This window comes from Protopterus annectens, chromosome 4.part1 (assembly GCF_019279795.1).
Source record: "Protopterus annectens isolate FY-2018-M chromosome 4.part1, PAN1.0, whole genome shotgun sequence".
Taxonomy (NCBI): domain Eukaryota; kingdom Metazoa; phylum Chordata; order Ceratodontiformes; family Protopteridae; genus Protopterus; species Protopterus annectens.
In genome coordinates, this window is record NC_056734.1 from 107324962 (window position 1) to 107346959 (window position 21998).

The window sequence follows — 21998 nt, forward strand, 5'->3', positions numbered from 1 at the left end:
CCAACAGCCAACAAGCCTGAAAAGATGCCAAAACCACGAGGCAACTAGGTTTTAAGAGAGGAAGATGAAGGAGTTTTGGAAATGACCCCTGTTGGCCAATAAAACTACAGTTTCAAGTCAGTAACCACTCCTACGGGGGGGCAGGGAAGGCTGCTCAATGTTATTCACTGCCACTGATCAACAGAGAGACTTTCCTTTAGCCCAAGCAAGAATGGCCTCACAGAAACTTACAAACAGTTCAGGAAACAGCAAGCCTGTAACTGAACTTTTAAATCTCAGAAAAGTGGGAAAAAGCAAGATTTTTTTTGTTTTGTTTTTCAGAGATAGCAGAGGTTCACAGGTAATATCAAGTTATAACAGTGCAGTAAATGACCCCACACAAGAGTGCTAGGTCAAGGACAGAACATATGCAAGTTTTGAGAAAAAAACGATTTAAAATTAAGTGCAAACAGGAAATTCAGTAAACAACTTTTGGTTGTGCTCTAAATACAGCTACTAATGCAGAAATCAAGTTTAACAAGCCAGAAAATGCTCAAACTAGGCAGCTATGCAGAAAAACTTAGCAAATAAACAGAAAAAAATACTTAAAATCTCAAAAGTGGCTCTCTTCTTCTCTCAGCGTTTTCTCCTCTTGGTGGGTGCTTCACCAACAGCCAACAAGCCTGAAAAGATGCCAAAACCACGAGGCAACTAGGTTTTAAGAGAGGAAGATGAAGGAGTTTGGAAATGACCCCTTTTGGCAAATAAAGCCTCAGTTTCAAGTCAGTAACCACTCCCATGGGGGCAGGGAAGGCTGCTCAATGTTATTCACTGCCACTGATCAACAGAGACCTTCCTTTAGCCCAAGCAAAAATGGCCTCACAGAAACTTACAAACAGTTCAGGAAACAGCAAGCCTGTAACTGAACTTTTTGAAATCTCAGAAAAGTGGGAAAAAGCAAGATTTTTTTTGTTTTTGTTTTTTCAGAGATAGCAGAGGTTCACAGATAATATCAAGTTATAACAGTGCAGTAAATGACCCCACACAAGAGTGCTAGGTCAAGGACAGAAAATATGCAAGTTTTGAGAAAAAAAAAACGATTTAAAATTAAGTGCAAACAGGAAATTCAGTAAACAACTTTTGGTTGTGCTCTAAATACAGCTACTAATGCAGAAATCAAGTTTAACAAGCCAGAAAATGCTCAAACTAGGCAGCCATGCAGAAAAACTTAGCAAATAAACAGAAAAAATACTTAAAATCTCAAAAGTGGCTCCCTTCTTCTCTCAGCGTTTTCTCCTCTTGGTGGGTGCTTCACCAACAGCCAGAAAACCACTGGAGTGCATGGTTGTTTAAGGAGAAGGCCTTCAAGGTATTTATAAGCATTTTGTGGTCAAACATGTCAAAAGCCTTGGATAGATCTAGAAAGAGTGCTGAGGATAGTTTGTTATTATTGCAGTTGTGGTTAATGACATTAGAGGAAGAGAGGAGGGCAGAAGTAGTACTGTGGTGTGGCTTAAAGCCATGCTGAAAGTTGGACAACAGCTTGTTCTGTGTGAGGTAGTGCATGAGCGGTATGTGTACACACTTCTCCATAATTTTAGCTTGAGGTGGCAGAATAGCTATGGGTCTAAATTTTGACAGTACAGTGGAACTGTCTCCTTTATGGAGAGGTATGACATGGGAAATGTTCCATATAGTGGGTACAGTAGCTTCAGATATGGCTCTGTTGATCAAGATTGAGATGGGGTATGCTATGGTGTCAGCAGCCTTTTGCAGATAGTCTGCTGGGAGGAGGTCAGCAGCCAGGGTGGTGGATCTTAGTTTCTTAAGTAGGGCATGAATAAGTTGAGTAGGAACAGGTTGCAATGTAAAGTATGTTTGGGTACTGGGTGTGGCTACATTAGAACTAGAGCCACTGGGAGAGAGTTGGCTGGCTAGAGACTGGATAGTCTCTGTGAAGAAGCTGTTGAAGTTATTAGCAATGTCTACTGGGGATTTTTGTTGGGAAGCTTAGGGGGGTGGAGTGGCGGTTTGGCCTGGGTGGAGTAGTTTGTTTATTCCTTCCCAGAACCTTTGAGGTTTGTTTTGGTGTTTTTGCAGTAGATGGTAGTAGTGGTTCTTTTTGTCTAAGGTTATGGATTTTTTGGTGCCATTCCTTAGCTGTCTGAATCTTAGTTGACCAAGTGGAGCTTTTGTTTTTTTGGTAGGTGGCCCATGCTTTGTTTCTGAGTAAAATTTTGGTTTTGGTATCTTTAGAAAGCCATGGTGCAATATTAACTTTGCTTCTAATAGAGCAGCTGGGAACATGGGAGTTAAGAATAAAAAAAAAAAAAAGTTGTCTTGGATCTGGTAAGAACATCCACTCACCACCACTTGCTTACTCTGTATGTAAGTAGTTTTTTTTAGAAAAGTGATTTCTCTTGAGCTAGATAAAAATAGCCAGAAAGCTCTAGGGTGCTTGCATGTATTTGGTGATACTGTAGAAAGCCACTCCAATAGCCTTGCTGTTCATCCCACTTGCTAACTGGATAATAATAACATTACACAGTGAAATTGGTCACCCTTTGGGAAGAGCCTTATAGTAGCTGATAGTAGTGGTTGGTGGCAGTCGGTACTACCTTTAGCCTGGGCAAAAAAGGGGGCATAGCTGGAGAACCTGTGCCAGCCTTCCCCAGGAGTGTCTGTGTGTTTGTATATAAATCATCTCTTAAATTGTGTGTGTGTGTGTGTGTGTGTGTGTGTGTGTGTGTGTGTGTGTGTGTGTGTCAGCTACTTGGGCAGGGACACGAAGCACTAGTTGGACAGAGAAGGTGCTGGTGGTTTTAGCTTGACCACTAGGCTGAGATCTGGACCCTATAGCAGTGCCAGTGGGGAGTCTTATTGGGGATCTGGAGAGAAAGGGAGAAACCAGCCCCAGACTGACTGTGATCTCTGTGTGCTCTTAAGGGAAATTGTACTTTACTGTGTGTGTACTTGTTATCCTTCCCAATGTGCACGCCCCTCACTGGTGTTAGTGGTGAGGATTGAGGCTCCTTGATTACTGGGCCAGTGCATGGGTGTCACACATACCAATAAAGAATTTGCATTGTCAAGACTAATGATTATGAGACCTTTGACATGAAATACTTTCAGAACCATGTTAAATGTCTGGAGCCACTCGAGAGTGTCCTGAAATATGGAGACTAAATGGCTGGAAAAAGGACTTACATATACTAAGTCTGAGATGGCTTTTTTCTCAGAATATTCCCTTTTCTCTAAGGTATGATGATCTTGCGTCTATATTACATAATCAAACTTTTAAAAGTTCGAACGTCATATGGTCAACACCATATGATCGAACTTTTAAAAGTTTAAAAATATAATAAAAAAAATAAACCAAAGAAAAAGCCTACCTGAACAGTTAAAGCAGGGGGGCAAGACCCGCTGCACCCCCAAGTGGGGGGCTGCGCACCCCCACACCCCCACTCTTTAAATATACCAACTCTGAGATTGCACTACAGTGCAGAAATGGGAAATCTGCCTATTCTGCACTGTACAGAGATCTCCATTGAAATGTTCGAACTTTTAAAAGTTCGATCATATGGTGTTGACCATATAACGTTCAAAATTTTAAGAGTTCGACAACGTGATATAGACCCATGATCTCAGAGTTGCTATACATAAGTTTTAAGGGTATGGGAGGGGGTTTGTCCCAAATTCAAGGGGTGCAGGAGGCATGTCTCCCTGCAAAAAAATAAGTTTAAAGGAGAAGAGAGATGTTCAAGATTCACACTTCTCGTTTAATTTCGGTCTTTTTGTTTTTGATGTGCCAGCACTTGGCATTACAAATGCCAACATTTGAATAGGGAGCCAATACTTTCACCAAGAAATATTGCTATGGACTGACACGGATGGGAAAAAATTCACATAACTCACAATGACTAGTAGCTTTGTCTTCCCTTAAAGATCCATGCACTATTTTAATATGTTACAATATCTTTGACATTTCCCATACTGTTAAGATCTATATACTCCATATATATTTTTTTATTTACAGTGATTCATAATACCATAAATTAACAATAAACTAAATGTGCCATGAAATGTACATACATGCCTGGCCTTATGTATAGGTGAAGTAGGTGATCACATAAAATGTCATTTGTCTAGTGGCAGTATACAACATTTATATTTTAAGGAAAGAAATTCAGATTTTCTTTATTTAAAAATAAATAAATAGACCATGACACCCTGTTCAAAACTGCCAGAGCTGTGGTACACTATGGGGGAGGTACTGTACATCTGACCACTTAATCTGAAGGCTTTATGCTCCTTCTCATTTAAGATCTACTTGATTCATTGTCTAGATTGTTGGACAATAAGGAGCACAAAGTATACACATTTAACATGGTAAAGAGAATATGGGGCTCATTTGGAAAGAAAAGCAGAAGTTGTAACTGGCAGTAAAATGAGGTACTTTTTAATTTTAAATGCTGGCAGGTGCCCAAATATGAGCAGTGGATGGCTTTGCAGAACTGGGTTAGCAACTGTGTGCCTGTTTAAAATAATGTTGAAATGCATTACTGATTCCCCTATCTTTTTTAATTTTATTAGTGTTGGGACAGCTGACATGTACACAGATAGCATATTATTTATAATTGCTGGGTACAGTGGCTGTCGGTGAATGAGAATGACTGACCCTGATGTTGTCTGCTCATTATTCTGGCTTTACAGGATTTATGCGTTTTGTGTGAAATAGGTTGGAATACTGTGGCTACTATTTGTATAAAGCAAAGTTGAAATACCAGTCAATGTTATGAGGTGTTGCAAGACTTGGCAGGGCTACTGAATATTTGCATGAAACAATGCTATATGACTGTGGAAATTATTTTTATCACAGTCAGACCTCAGAAGAGTACACAGTCAACAAGTGTCTATAATTGCTGGGTGCGGCTATCTGGATGGAAGTAGCCGAACCTTTTCTAATTTGGTGATTTATTATCATCATTATCATCAACTCCCTGTTTCCCATTTCCTCATGGAGTTGTGATGCCGCATCAGCTATCACTATCTCTCTAGTCAGTGCTACTGCCTATCTTCGTTGACGGTCATGTCTTAACTGTCATAGATCTTCTCTCACACAATCCATCTCTTTGTTGTTTGCCATTGTTCCTTTTGTCTTCTTCCTATATCTCCCAAATTGTCTTCCCCAAATCATCTTCTGCTTTCTTACACATACCCAAACCACCATAATCTGTTCTCTTTGACCTGGAGCTACTTTGCTTTCTGCTCTGATATCCTAATTTTTTCGCTTGTCCCATAGTGTGCATCCTAACATCCATCTCAGGCACTTCATTAATATCCACTTCATGTACTTCATCACCATCACATCTAGATTCCTCAACTGATCTGGCTTCACTACCCAAGTTTCTGTACCATTCTTCCATCACACACTATCTCGGATACTCTAAACCAGTTGACTGCAGCTCCTCTGATTCTAACTTTGACCTCCTTATCTGAAATTCTCTTCTCCTGAACCACTCCTCTCATATACTTCAAGATTTTAACTTTTTCCACTATTATTCCTTCCAGCTCAATTTTCAGCTTCTTCTGACTCTCCCATTTGCTGTCATAGCAATGATCTTGTCTGTTCTCACTTTCATCCTATGTGGCTTCATTATTGCATTGACTTTCTCTATCATTTGCTGAAGCTCCGGTTCAGAGTCCGCTTGTAATGTCACATTGTCTGCATACAACAGCTTTGTTGATCTGTCCTCTCCAACCTGTTTGCTAATGTAGTCCATCACCAGCATGAACAGCAGTGTTCTCAGAGCTGAACCCTGATGCGTATTCACTCCCATTGGAAAACCCTATGTGATTCCAAACACTGTTCATATGAGTGTCAGAGGGTCCTTGTACGTAGCCTGCTGTAATTCTGCCAATGTTTTCAGGACTTTAAATCATTGCTGGTCTGCCCACATCAGCTTTCTTGGGACCTTGTCATATGCTTTATCCACATCTAGGAATGCTTAGTTGGAGTCCTTCTTTATCTCTGGCTTCTTCTCAGCTATCTGTCTAACTGCAAATACTGTCTCAGTTGTACTGCACCCTGATCTAAAACTGAACTGCTCACCTCCCATTTCACTTTTTATCAGCCTGCATATTAATTTATCAATCACCCTCTCCAGCAGTTTCATACAGTGTGACAAGAGTTTAATACCTCTATACTGCCAAATGTTTTAAATGTCCCCTTTGTTTTTGCATGCTAGCACTATATTTTGTACTCTTCTGTCATCAATGATATTCCTTTCTTTCTATACTGATAGGAATACCATCTAGAGCCATTTCTTCCCTAACTCATACAAAATCCTAATCATATCTACTGTGACCTCATCTGAGTCTGCTGCTTTCCCTGACTTCATTTTCCTTAGTATTGTTATTACTTCTTTTAGTGTGCTCTCTTCTTCCCTTTTCATTATAGGCTGTGTCTGGGGCAGTACAGCTGCTGCAGGGTTTACTTCATTCAGAAGCAGTTGGAAGTACTCCTCTCATCTACCTTTGATGTCCTATGGACTAGTGAGCAGGTTGCTATTGGCATCCATTATGAATGATGCCTGATGACTACTTTCTTTATCTTTCTGTCTTTGCTTTGCAATCTGATAGAATTTGTTTCTGACGTTTTCCAAACCACTTTCCAGAAGTTGGTAGAGTGGCTGTAACACCTTGTTCTTTGAAAAAGTGACTATTCTCTTACCCTCTTTGCTAGCCAACTAGTACTCCTACTTAGCCTGGTTTATCATTTTTGTCACTTACTTTTCTGTCTACTCCTTCTTTCTTTTAATAGCTTCCCTGATTTCTACATTCCATCAGTATCTTTCCTTATGTACCTTATTTCCATACTGGCTTGGTTGCATATATGTTCTAGAGTCTTCAAATGTGTTGTTTTGAGAAGCTTTAATTCCTCTTTGACTCCTATTTCCTCTTCATCCCGGGAGGCTATAGCCCTAAGTATACCCTTAAATTCTTGTTCTTTCACTCCAGTCAGTTCCCAACTCATCAGCCTAATCTCTGTTGACCTTAGAACCTTCTTTGACCACTGCTTGCAGCTGATTGTGGCCACCAGTGGTCTATACTGTTGGCTGAATGTTTCATAGGAGATGAGTTTGCAATGTCTAATTCTACCACCATGCCCTTTTCTTATTAGGAGGATATCTACTTGAAATGTGCTGGCCACTCGTGTATCTAATCTTTGGATGTCTCTTGCTGAACCACATGTTGGCCACCATCAAGCCATTTTCCCGACAAATGTCTATAATGGCCTCTCCTTCTTTATTCAGGTTGCCCCACCAATGTGGACTCCAGGCAGTCCTCATATCCTGTTCTGTCTATCCTAGTGTGAGCATTCAGGTCCCCCCATTATCAGCAGAAATTATCCTGTTTATCTACTAAACTCTGCAACTGTTGAACAAATGCACTTTTTTCTTCATTATGACAGCCCTACTGTGGGGCATAGAGTGAGATTATGAATACTGTCCTGTCTTTACACTGGAATCTGACTGGCCTGAGTCTATCACTAATTTTGATGACATCCCTCACTGTCTTCAGAAGACTTTGTTTCACTACAATTCCCACATGATTTCTAATCTGTCCCATTCTATTAGACTCTGGATCCGGAGCCAAATGGCTTTCCTGTACTGCCTTTCCATGTTGTCTCCTGGGCATACAGGATATCCAGCCTTCTCCATATCATCAAACCATTCGCCTCCAAGCTCTGCACTGTTGGTGAACATATATTGACTCTATAAATCCTTAGTTCATGTGTGGCAGGTTGGTTTTACATCCAGCTTTTACACAGCAGAGCTATCCCAGGCAACCCAAGATGGACAGTGGGGAGCCAGTAACTCACTGACCCACAGGACTATTGGGCTTTTTGGCAGTCACATACTCTAATCAGTAGACACATACATCCCTCCCACCTTAAGCATAGGTCCTTGGTGTAGGACAGAGTAGGTTCTCAATTCACTTTTCCCTGGCAAATACCCATGCCTATGTTTGCCAGCATTAGTCAACACCAAGCCAATTTTTATTCCATTGAGTTGCTAGCCCTGACAAAGCATGCAGTTTGTGATCAGTGTTCTCCTGTTTAGAGATTACTATCCACCTCAATTAATACTTAACGTTGTTGGTCTGAACACTCTTCCTCTGATAGGCACCACAAAGATTCTGTGATGCTGTCTGTGGCTATCAATTTTGGGTGAGTTTAAAGTGGGGATATCCAGTCTGTTTTTTTAGGTGAAAGGATCCCCACAGATACACTGTGAGACCATGGAAACTCCACACAGGAATTAACCAGACACCAGAATCAAACCTTGAACATTGTGCATGGGAGGCAAAGCCCTTAATCGTTATGTCAACCTTGTCCATGATGAGTTTAAACATTCATTAATCTGGCTTTACAGGACTAGTGTACATTTCTGTGAGGTAAGCTGGAATTCATTACTGTGGCTATTGTGTTTTTGTATGAAACAGACTGAAATACATTACTCTGGCAATTATTATTATCATTATCATCATCGTCATCATCATCATCATCATCATCATCATCATCATCACAGCAATACATTTCTGGTGTACACAGTCAATAATTAGGAAATAATTGCTAGATGTGGGGCTTGTCTATGGATGAAAATGATTAACCATGACCACTCAAGTTCCAGGATTTCTGCTCTTTCCCAGCCATCATCTACCTGATGCATTAGATTGTCAGACAAGGAACAGAAAGCTCACAAATCTGGCTGTGTAAAGCAAGTTGGAATACTTCACTGTGGATATTTTGTATCACGTTAATAAGTGATTATCATTGATAGCTAAACAGTCCATCTGTGGATAAAAGTGACTTACTCTGCTGTTCCTTGATTACTGCTAAAGAGTCACTGATCTGGCCTAGCAGGAGCAGTGTCACTCAATGTATTGTATTAACTAAAATCAGTGTAAAATGATCATTGTATTTGTATGCATGTGGTAGGGGGTCTGTTGCAGTATATTTAACAGTGGCACATTGGTCATAATTTCTTTCACTTTCCATTTGTCTTTAGTGGTTTAGGCAAGATGTATATGAAAACAGTTGCTCATTGGCATAGTGGTGCCATGGATAACATTACCATCACACAATGCTTGTCTCTCTGGTTGAGTTCTTGGCTGTGGATCTTTCTAAGTGGAGTCTGCATGTTTCGCCTTTTTCTGGTGGTTTATTCCAGATATTCTGTTTTTTTTCCAAATCCTTAAAGACAAGCAATAGGTTATTATATTCAATATAATTTCTTCAGAAATTGCATGTCTTGCAAAGAATGGTGTTAGTACAGTAACAACATTTTGATTTGTTATGCCTTGTAACTATACAACCTCTGAGGATTTTCAGTAGTAGTCTATACAAAGGAAACATGGCCTTCTCCCTTATGAAATAGATAATTTCCAATGTTCATCCAAGGTAAATAAAGAATATCTTGAGGCTTTACCTCCTGTTTCTGATTTTGATTTCTAAACATGCAACATATTTCATAATTTTACACAATCTGTCCTGTTTGTACAGACATGTTAGGCTAGAACATTACACTACAAACTTTTTCTTTACACTTGTTCATGTCTCAGTTTGTCTCATGCACTTTATTTATTTAGCACACTTTCACATAGAGGTAAATAAAAAATAACTCTGTCTCCTTTAATGTCACACGATTTCTGAAAATTTTAAGCATTTCTTACACTCACAAAGACATGCTGTACAGAGTATATCACCAACATGTATCAACTTACCAGGTTTATACTGATCGCAGATATCATATATTTGCAATGACAGTAACATTTTCTAAAATATTGTTGTTGCCTTTTGTAGATACTTTGTAAACATATTTTTGATTACCAGTAAAAAAAATATCTTCTATATGCTAAATTCTTCTTTGGCTCACATTATGACTGAAATGTGTCTTTTTAGAGATATTTTTTCTCACTCTCGTTTTCTTTAAGGGTAAAAGTGTTAAATATATTGAAGGTTTCCATGCCTTTGGCATACACAAACATTTTCTGTCTTTTTTGGCAAGTCCATTGGCAGTGAGATACAGCTTAAAATGTTGAATCCATAGACTGATTTTATTGAATTAACAGAGACACTGGTGATTGTAGTGTAGTGTAGTGATCTCAAAGCAAAGATGTTTTCCTTAAATATTACTGCATCCTTACTCTTCCTGTTTTATCACCTTACAAATTGCCATACATCACTCAATTGTACCCACATTTCTCTTGCTATCTGATTCATCTCTTACCATTCAAATAACCTCACTTCACCATTAATCACTTCCAATATATATATATATATATATATATATATATATATATATATATATATATATATATATATATATATATATATATATATATATATATATATATATATATATATATATATATATATATATATATATATATATATATATATATATATATATATATATATATAAAATGACTCATCCAATCTTTACTTCAAATCTAAATTGCTAAACCATCACACCCACCACAGCAAAATAAAATCTCTTAAATTTAAATAAAAACAAGTTTACCAAACGTATCCATCTCTCTCTCTCTCTCTCTCTCTCTCTCTCTCACTATTCTGTGGGGATAGTCAACACAATTCCAGCCCCTCTTCCCATTCTGACTCCCCAGTAGCCTCCAAAACTCATCCCAAGCCAAACATTCCTTTCTACTTAGTCCACCATCCCCAAAATCATCAAAACCCAACCCACCTACCTCAAACTCACCCAAACAGCTTACATTTATTTTCTTAAATACTCATAACATTGATAATAAAATTTCAGAACTCCATGCCTGGATCTCCCACAATAAACCAGATATTCTTTCCATAACTGAATCATGGCTAATCTCCCATATACTTGACTCTGAAATTTCACTCCCTGGTTATAATATCATCAGGGCTGATAGAGCTCAAATAAAGCTGGTGGAGTAGATTTACTATACACTGAAATCCTACCTTATAATAAACCTATTCCCAAATTCCATAACACTAAACTCCTCATCATCCATATTAAACTAAATAACCATGCAGGTCTATATATTATAGCACTCTATATTCCCAGGCAATAATGCTACAACCCTGGAAAATATCGTAAACTGGATCTCACACAAAATTTCATATGAAAAGTTAATCCTAGGTGACATTAATTTCAGTTGGCAGATTATCTCCACAAAATACCTATCAATTAGCCTCAACCTATTTGGCTTGACTCAAGTTATTTCTTCCCTGACACATTATAACTACCTTAAAAACTGTGGTTCACTTCTAAACTGGATATTGGTGTCTGATTCCCCTAAGTATGTCTCCAGTGGCACCCTCTCAGTTTACCTCAATGAACATTTCCCTGTATATGCAAAGAGATTCAGTACCCAGCATATTAGTCCTAGGAAACTCCATTGTGAGACACATAGATGTGCCTTTCACCAGGCTGGATAAGGAGAAAGTCACAGTTAGCTGTCTGTCAGGTGCCAGAATCCACCATATCACACATGCACTCAAGTCTCTTAATAACAGGTGCTGTTATGACTCTATCATAGTCCATGTTGGCGTGAATGACTTGAGATGTACCTCTCTGGACTATATGAAGAGAGACATAATTGAGCTTGCTGATTATGTGTCCCAAGCAGGTATGTTCCTAGCCTTACGCAGCATTCTGTTGTCACCCAGAATGATGCCTCAATACAAACATAAAATGATTGACTTTAACAGTTGGCTTAGTTTCTGTTGTCATTCCAAGGGGATCCAGTACCTGACAGCCTGGGAAGACCATGATGCTTTGACAGAGATGGCCTGCATCTTTCTCACCCTGGCTTCTGGCTTCTAGCAAAGGCTCTTGCCTCCCTTATAGTGCTTTTTTTAGGAAAAATGATGAGGTTAAAACTACCAACATAAAAATTTCAACAAAACACAAATTAAAGGTCATGCTACGAAATGCTAGGAGTCTAAACATGAAACTGCACTCATTGCAAGCATTCCTAACCCTGGAAAATGCTGACATCTGTACAGTCACAGAAACCTGGTTCAAAGCTGCGGAGGGCACCCCAGCCTAACCTGGTTACTCATCCTATCATACATTCAGACCCCAAACTGTGGGCAGTAAAGCCAAAGGAGGTGGAATTTCAATGTACATTAAAGACATACACACATCCAAGCTGGTCAAACAGTATGACGCACAGGAGACATCCAGGTGCAGTTAACCATTAACAAGACCTCTATTCAAATCATAGCTAGCTATCGGCCCCAAATCTGACTCAAGATGCCCAATCCGCCTAGTTGGACCTGTTTGAATCTGTCAAGATTCAACCATTTACCCTTATCCTGGGTGTCTTTAACTTCCCAAACATAGATTGAAAGAACTACTCATGCCAGAACACAAATGCCCAGAGATTCCTTGATTTTGTCAATGCAGAAAAAATAAGAAAATGTATCCAGAACAAGCCAAAGTTGCCCAGTAAAAAAAATAATACAAAAACCATGATAAACCAGGCATCCACCAGAGCTGCTGTTCTTAAACTTTTTTTACAAAAGCAAAGGATAAGTGCTTTCACACATAGTGTGCTTCATCAGATCCACAAACTTAAAATGAATCAAAACCATTAAATAGTAAAAACACATTGTAGGCAACCAATTATTAGAACCATTCAATTACTGATGTATACCGTGTCTCTTAAGAATAGGTCTTAAAGGTCCAGATGCATTGATACCAAGCAGCTTATCTGCCTGCAGCTTTACTATCCAGTTAGTCTCTGCAGTTTCAAGTTTATTATTAAAATCGCCCCCCTTTTATTCATATGTACAAGTTGTAAAACAATGAATTCAAAGCTATGTCCAGGTAATACAGAAACATGCTTAGCCAAGGCATGAAAGTAAATTGTTATGTCTAATGTCACCTAAATGCTGCAGAAGCCTTTCTTTCAGCATTCTGTTTTTACCACATAAAATGAGGTGCAGTGTCTGCACTTATCAAGACCTGAGATCTACAGTCTGCATAAAATCTTGGTGTAAAGAAAAAAAATCATTAGTAGGATGTTGAAAAACAGTTGCAGTTGAAATATGGCACAAGATCTACAAGGGAAAGTACCTTTGTGATCAGATACTAAAGAAGATGTATTCCTAGATTTATAACAAAGCTGATGCGTAAGTGATAAATTATTTAAAAAATATATCTAGGTTTATCTCCCACAATAGCCTTGATCTTATCATCAGAAAGAAGTATCGGACAAAATATATTAACTACATTGCAAACCTGCTTCATATTATTCCCATAGGTTAAAGACAATCTGACATTATTGCCAGTTGTATTAATATTAGACTTAGGTATATATGAACAGTTAAAAAATGGTTTACCCTTATCAAGCCTCAAAAAGGTAACATCACTAACATTCAAAATGTGTTCCTTATAGCCCCTAGGCAAGAAATAATTCCTTAAACTGGACATAGCTTCATTACATGCATCATCACTAGTCTGCAAACAGGACATTCTAAGGTATTGGCCTTTAGTAATATTCTTGAAAACATGTCTAGGATGCATGCTATTATAGTGCAAATATGCATTCTTTCTACAAGCTTTTCTAAATAAGGAGCTACTAATAATACCATCAGACAGCACAATCCTTGTATCCAAAATATCTATGGTGATGTGTGAATGGTTCAAAACAAATTTAAAGCAGTCACTGGAGGATTCCAAATATTGTACAAACTTCAAAAAGTCTGCTTCCAGTCCCTCCCATAAAATAAAAATGTCATCCACAAATCGTTTATAATATAATAATTGTATGGAGTACATATGGTCAGAGAGGACTACTTCATGCTCCCAATCCACCAACACAAGGTTGGCGTAACTGTTAGCGCAGGGAGTCCCAATCAAAACACCCACTTTCTGCCTATATAAAATATCAAATAAAAAAAATATTAAACAAAATAATATCCAATAGTACACCAATACATTCAATCTACTCATGTGAATAATCAATAAAGGTCACCAAAAATCTCTTCAAAGATGTAACACCCATATCATGGGGTATTATAGTGAATAAGGTCTGTATGTCCATTGTCACTAAAATGGTTTGGTCAGTAAAAGTACCATGTGCCCTAGTATAATCACCCAGAGTGCACAAAAAATGCTCAGTATCTTTCAAAACTGCACTGGCCATTCCAAAGGTTTTTTTCAAATGATGTTCAACAAAAATAGAAATAAACTCAGTGGCCCATCCTCTATCTGATACTATGGTGCAAAGAGGTGGATTGAGCAAAGATTTGTGCACTTTGGGCAGACCATGAATTACACGTATCAAAAGCTCTGTTGCAAACATGAAATCATGTACCCAGGTTGATAGCAATCTGACTTTTGACCACCATGTTGACTCTGTTGTACAGAAAGCCTTCTACATGGCACACCTCATAAGTAAGGTTATCTCATCCAGGGACAAGGAGGTCATAAAGTCCCTGTATTCTTCCCTTATAAGGCCCATTATCTAGTAGAATGCCCCTTTCGTCATGTATCTCGCAAAGCATATGCAGCAGCTGGAGAGACCACAGAGGTTCCTCACCAGGAGAATCCAGGTCCTCAAACATCTACCATACACAGATAGGCTAAAAAGTCCTATCCCTCTACTCAGTTTCAAACAGACAGCTCAGAGGTGACCTCTGTCTGGCATACAAGGCGTTCACAGACCCCACCTTGATGGAACTGCTGCATATCTGCAAGTCAAGCTCCATTTGAGTAACCCACGTGCGTGGCCTCAACCTGGTCTGTGACATCAACAAGACTTGTTGGTGGGACAGATTTGTGTCCCATCTATGGAATAGACTTCCTCTCCACATCAAGTACAGTACGTCTTTAACCCTTTTTAAGCACAACCTGGTTAACTGGATGGAAAACAGAAAATATACCCCTGCTGGACAGGGGCATCAGGTGCTGATTTGTCTAAACATGGTCTAAACTCTTGGCTAGGCTTATAAGGGCCTCAGGGCCAATAGTTTAGTAACCTCCTATGATTCTATGATCCATCATGATAAACGGCACTTACTTAGAACTTCCTGTAACTTCACTAATTTAAACCCTGATACATGTAATAGAATCCTAAACTACTTTAACTGCATCATACTGAAAAATATTCCACTCTGTGAAGCTGTATACAACTTTAACACACTTTCATGAAAACCCTCAATAGTCTGGCTACAACTAGAACAAAATGAGTTAAAGACAAGCATACTCTTTGGTTATCCACTCATAGCAGGCAGCTAATGCTTGAAAGAGATAGGGCTTAGAAAGAGTGGTTAAAACAGATCTCTCCAAAACCTATAACATTTTAAAGAATTACATAACCATACTAAAATACAGATTAATGCAGACAAGAAAATCTAGTATAGTAACCCCTTACTAAATCAGTGTTCCAACACTAAAAATTATTGTCTTCTATTACTAATATACTCCACCCTAGAACAACCACCAGTTCTAATCCTGCCCCAGATAACACTCCCTCTGAAATACCTGCTCAGTTTAAGCACATATTTTATAGACAGCATTAGTCATTACTAAAGACTTACCTTCTAACAATCCTAGTATGCTGTCTAATCAGACAGCAAACTCCCCTTATTTCACCCTAAAAACCCATCCAGACCTCCTACATCAAATCACTGCTTCTTAAATTGAAACCCTATTCTCCTTCAGTAGATAATCTTCCAGCGGAATACCTCAAGCTAGCTGCCAGTTCCACAGCCTATCCTTTGTCTGTTCTAATTCACAAATCTATCAAAGAATCATACATTCCTTCTCTATGGGGGGGGGGGGTCATCACCCCCCTTCATAAAGGAAGAACTTCATCTGGTATTACCAAATTTCAGACATATTGCCATATTATTCCCTTTGTCAAAACTTCTAGAGAAGTGCATCCACAGACAACTCCTTGAACACATCCTTCAGGAAAAGCTCCTGAGCCCACACAGTATGGTTTTAGACCCACCCATAGCACTACCACGGCCTCATTAACCTTCACAGATACAATTACCTCAGCCAGAGACAAAGGCAAACTCATTTCCTCCTTATTCCTTGATGTATCCAAAACTTTTGATCTAGTTTGTCACCAAAAACTCCTCTATCAACTGTCTTCCCTAGGGCTATCACAGTCTACACTACAATGGTTTAACATCTACTTATTAAATAGCTCTCTTCCTTCCTGTCAATGCTGGTTGCCAAAGGGCTCCATTCTCGGGCCTCTACTCTTCAATATATTCACTAATGGCCTACATAAATCCTTTCAGCAAGCTTCCCTCATATAATACACTGATTATTCTACCCTAATTTGCACTTCAGGTAACCTCATATGTCTTCAGAGAATTGCTCAAGAAGCCTTTAACTCTGTTGAAAGTTGACTACAGGATAATCACCTGCTACTAAATCTCAAAATACTAAGTTACTTCTCTTTTTTCCAAAATCCCATTCCCATGAAGAAAAAAACAACTTTAAATAATGCCATGATTGAGGTTACCTTACACACAAAACTACTTTGCATAACAATCGAGAAGGCCATCAAGAAAGCCTACCAAAAAACTATGTATCCTTCATAGAGTAAATAAATTCCTTACAAACTCTACTAAGGTAATTAGAGCTACCTCTTACCTCTTATCTTCTTTTCTGTATGGAGCCCCTATCATGACCAACCTACAAGCCTCACTTAGTTCTAAACTTGAACAATGCTAAAACAATGTTGCCAGATTTGCTTGCAAAAACCCTTACCAGACCCACCCTGTTTACCACTAAAAACATTTAATTCCCTTGAACTTTCTCACCATCTTATACCAAGCTCATCTTATCATCTACAATCCACAAAGTGCTGTTGGGGTCAGTCTCTATTCCTATAATGTAGCTAGAACGTGGAATAAAATTCATATATCAATTAGGTCTATCTCACACCTTCATCTTTTCAAAGCATTACTAATAAACTTCCTCCTGGATTTGTCCTGCTCCACATCTAGGACATAGCTTTTCCTAACATCTTTTATCACAATCTTATATCTCCTTTTAAATCAGTAAATCACTTAACCTGCTTATCCCCTTACAATATTTCACTATATTGTAGCACTTAAACTACTATACCTACTTCTAATTAGCCCAACCAGATTACTATTCAATCACTACTTCTCTATTAACACTTATACTTGCTTATCCCCTCTAATCCCCTTCCCTCTCAAATCTTTTAACACACTTTTCTCCCCTTTGCCCCTCCGTAGCTCTGAGAAATTTCTTCTAGAAACATTTACATCTAAACTGAACATAGGAAATCTATATAAATCTTCCATCTCAAAAATCTGGAACAGCCTACCCTCTAGCCTATGAAACATCACTCAAGCTACAAGTTTCAAAAAAGAACTAAAATTATTCTTCCAAACTAACTGGTTATGCCCATGCGAGGATCCCACCTGATCATCCTACTCCTGCCCCTTAAATACTGTATCATAATCATATTTAACTAACCTCTGAATTTCCTGTCTGGTTACTGCATAACCTTTTGGTACTATGTATAACTATCTTATATTACCTAACAACTCTTCCAAGTTCTGTAAGGTAATTGTGTTTCAACCATAGTATGTTTATTCCTTTGTTTACTGACTGAGCCATGTTATTTTTTTATTTTTGTATTAACATGCTGTTTACTTATTCTTGTATTACTTTTTATACATCTATTACTGGAACTTTTCTCCTTGGATCTCCACTGAAAATGGGCTAAAATTGCTCAGTTGGACCAACCCGGTTAACAAATGTGAAATAAATAAATAAATACATCACTCTAATGTTTGTTATATAGTAGATTTTCTATCTGGAAATTTGCAGGTCTATATAGATTTTATACGCAGCCAAAATGTAGTGCAAATCAATAATGCTACTTCTGGAATGAAGAACATTTAAGTGTAACCACACTGTATAAGTATATACCAATAATGGATGCACATTGTCAAGTTGAATGAAAAAAGGCATTAAACATGAAATGCTCTCTCTCCAAGCTTTATTACAGGTGATTCACTATATCCAGCAGCTTTAGCTCCCCTTAAAGATCCATACACTCCTTCAAATATTGCTACATGTATAAATAGTTGATGGTCACAGTCTCCCCATTCATGAGATTTTAGTGAATTTTCCTTAGGTAAGCCTTCAATGTGCCATAGTAGCATTTTCCCTGGCTATGATAGGATTTCTGCAAATGTTTAAGTTGCAGGTACAGATTCTGTTTTTAGGGCTGAGAGTCAGACATCCAGAAATAGTGTTTGGTACCTTAGGATCATTGCCTGAATTTTGGTAACACTGCCCTCAAGCAAAGCAATGATTTATGCGGTGTTCTTTCCACTTAAACTCTTACAGTTTTAAGGAAACTGATAGATGTCAGTAAGTTTGTCAAGTTTCTCATCCATAACACAGGGAAGGGATGATAACCGATTGGTGTACCTGTACCTTAATGTCATTTCACAGGTCACTGTTTGTGAAGGTGTGAAGCAGGTTCCAAAAGGAAACTCCAGTGGAGTGGATCCTGTGATTAACATCGACTTTCAAGTTCACCATTAGTGACAGTTACCATGGTGATGCACATGCTTGACTGTCTCCAGGGTGCTTCCTTCAAGCCTGGACAGCAGGGTATCATTTGCAAGGTATTTGCAACGCAAAGCAAAATAAAATACTTCGGAGAAATTTACTGCATATGGCTTAAAAACTAATACTTTACTAACTAGTGTCCAGTGCTTTACCTCATACTGTCTTCCAATAACTTAGAACTACAAAGAATAATAGGAATATAAATACCTTATTCACAGCTAATTAAACAATATAATTAATAATTAAAAGAATTAAATATTTTAAACCCCGTCTAATAAGTGTTTTCTAGCTAAATCCACTATGTAATCCATAAGGATATAATGTATGGCATTTCAGAATCATTTATTCTTGTTTTAACAATATACATTCTAAGAGCCACCTTCCCTACATCCTGTTACTATGCATTCTTGAATAAATAAGCTCTGGATCACCTCTATGCATCTTATTTACATGTTCATTTGTAGCATTTTCACATCATTTTTCCTACCATCACTTAGGTGTTCCTGTATTCTAATTTTGTATTTTCATCTATTTTTGCCTATATATACCTTATTACACAGGCAAAGATTACATATATAACTACAGAGGTATCATGAGTATAATGGTCCCTATACTTAAAATTAAAACTATTTATAAAAAGCAACTTTTCTTGCAAAAATCTTTGGAAGGGAATTTGTGTGCCAAAGTACTGGGATGTTTACAAGGTTCTGATAGCCTGATAGATCACATTATCTTGAGGTTGAGTGAGATTCTCAGACTTCAGTCAGCTTTAGCAAATGCAGTCACTCTATCATGTCTCCATGTTAGCACCAGCGTAGGATTGCATTCTCAGTGCAGTGACACATTCTCCTACTAAACTGATGCTTTTCACATTTAAGCAATCTATTGCAATTCTCTCAAGCTCACTAAGGCAGGGTCTGTAAGCTGTCACCCAGGTTTAACTTTTCATATTCCCAGCCCCTGTAAATGAAGCCCAGTATATTCTTCTACATGTGCTTTGTGTTCAGCCTCACCTTTGGGATGCTACCATGTTTATAGCCACAAGGGAAGGTTTGAGCATTAACTGCCTCACATCCATGCCCTCCTTATCTGAATGTCTTCATACAAGGCTGTAAGTAACTTTACATAAAATGGGTTTGTGCAGCCTGAATACATAATACTGAATACACTCAAGACCCTGTCAGCATAATCTGCAGGCATATCATCAGGTACTACCACTGTTTCATTCTCTTCAACATACCTCTTTTCCAAAAATATTATATTCTTTCCTTTATTATTTGAAAGAGTGTGCCACAGCTGTGGTAGGCTACAATATCAACAGGTACTGTTCTGTAAAAACTGTAGAATTTACACTGTGTAGGTACACTAGGGTACCATATCAACAGGTACTGTTCTGTAAAAGCTGTAGAATTTACAATGTGTAGATACACCGTTTCCTGCTCTTCAAGCAGGATGGGATACACGTGTTTACAAGGTTCTGGAACTGCTGTTATCACAAGATAACTAATCACAAAGGTGGTTTTACCTTTGTCATCACCTCAACTAATCTTTAACTCTTTACTTTTCTTTGCTTTCCTTGTGGCCAATTTGTATTTAAATGTGTCATTTAGCCACAAAGGTTATTATTCCTTACCCCTGGACTTTGACTGCCCATGGAATAAGCAACTTCCATATTAGCACGTAAAATCTGTCTTTTGCTTTGAACTTGTCTCCATGGGATCCCTTGTAGTTGTTTGAAGTTCCTTCCTGTCCTCTTAGAGTTTCTTGGCTTTTTTGGAAATAATATTTTCTTTAGCACCCTTCTCTGCATATCAGTTGTGATTAGCATGGGTCTAGTATATTCTATTAAATGTAATGAGATTAACCATACTTTAGTCTGAAAAAAGTGGTCAAAAATGCAGTCAATCAAATACAAGAAGGTTTTAATCTTTTGCATAGTACAAAGCCCCCTCCCACACACCCATATAGGGGAATGTGACCCCTTCAACCATACCACTTACATAATCAAATCTTATGTTGCTCAGCCTCAAGTGTAAGGAAAAACGTCCCCTTGTATTGACATTCTTTGATGGCATTTTTAGTGGGTCCTTTGAATTTCATAGATTATCTCATTCTCCTACCTGCTAAACCCACACATCCTCATGTCATATATAATAGACAAATGGAGACTAACAGAATGAAACCCAAAACTACAAAAAGTAGCTTGTTAACAGCTCATAGCTTTATTTCTGTCCACTCATTGCCAGACAGTGTAAACTCTGAGCTTGTAGCTGCTGCCAGATGGTTTCTGCATTCATTAGAGCAAGCTTCCCATTCTATCAAGGGTACCACGAGGTTTTATTCATTCAGATTAACATTTGGGATTCATCCTGTTGCATTGTTTTGTTGTTATTTGTACAACAGAAACTGCAGCAGTATTTTTAAAAGTCATTTTGTTGTCTTTTTACCAAACTAAAAATACCTTAGTACAAACTGCTGTGGCATTTGTACATTTCTGCATTTACATTGTGATAGCACAAGTACATATTTTACTTTTTTGCCATTGAATGCTGCTTAATAGGCTTGAAAGATTTGGTTTACCAGTCGCAGCCATTGCCCGCCTATGTGTGATGACCAAGCAGTGTCTACTGGGCTGACAGAATTTTATCCTTACTAAGATGTGTACACCATGCTTACTTGAGACTACTACATTCAGAAATAATGCTTTGTCCCTTACTTGCTGTAACACTGCATTTTCACAACCAACATGTTGGGATTTCTTTTTTCAGTTTTGCAAAAAGACATACACATATGTATACACACACACACACACACACACACACACACACACACACACACACACACACACACACACACACACACACACACATACACACACATGCATGTGCATATATACACACACACATGCATCAGATCAGCCAGTTGAATTTAAGTACGCAGCTTTTTAGCTGATGCTGAGAATCAGTACCACCTACCAGTACACCCTAGCAAGTAATATTATTCAAAGATAAACATTTGGAGTGGGTATGATTTCAAGATTCAAAATGATTTTAGATTTTTTTGCTGTTACATTTAATGTGTAGCATCCCCGAGGGTAGTATAAAGAGTGGTAAGATGTAGGGGGAAATCAGCATCCCTTTGAAAAAATACTTACAATTTCATATTTTTGAAATTATGCCTATCTGAATTTCTTATGCCTGCAATTTTGATAGAGGTCTAGCCTTTCCCCTGACCTCTTAGAAATTGTGTAGGTTACTGGACATGCTTCATCACTGTAAAGATAGACTAAGACAGAAATATTCTACAAAGGTAATGCTGCTTAAGTGGGGTGTTACCCCCTTAGGTCTCCTCCTTGTCTTTATACATCAATTG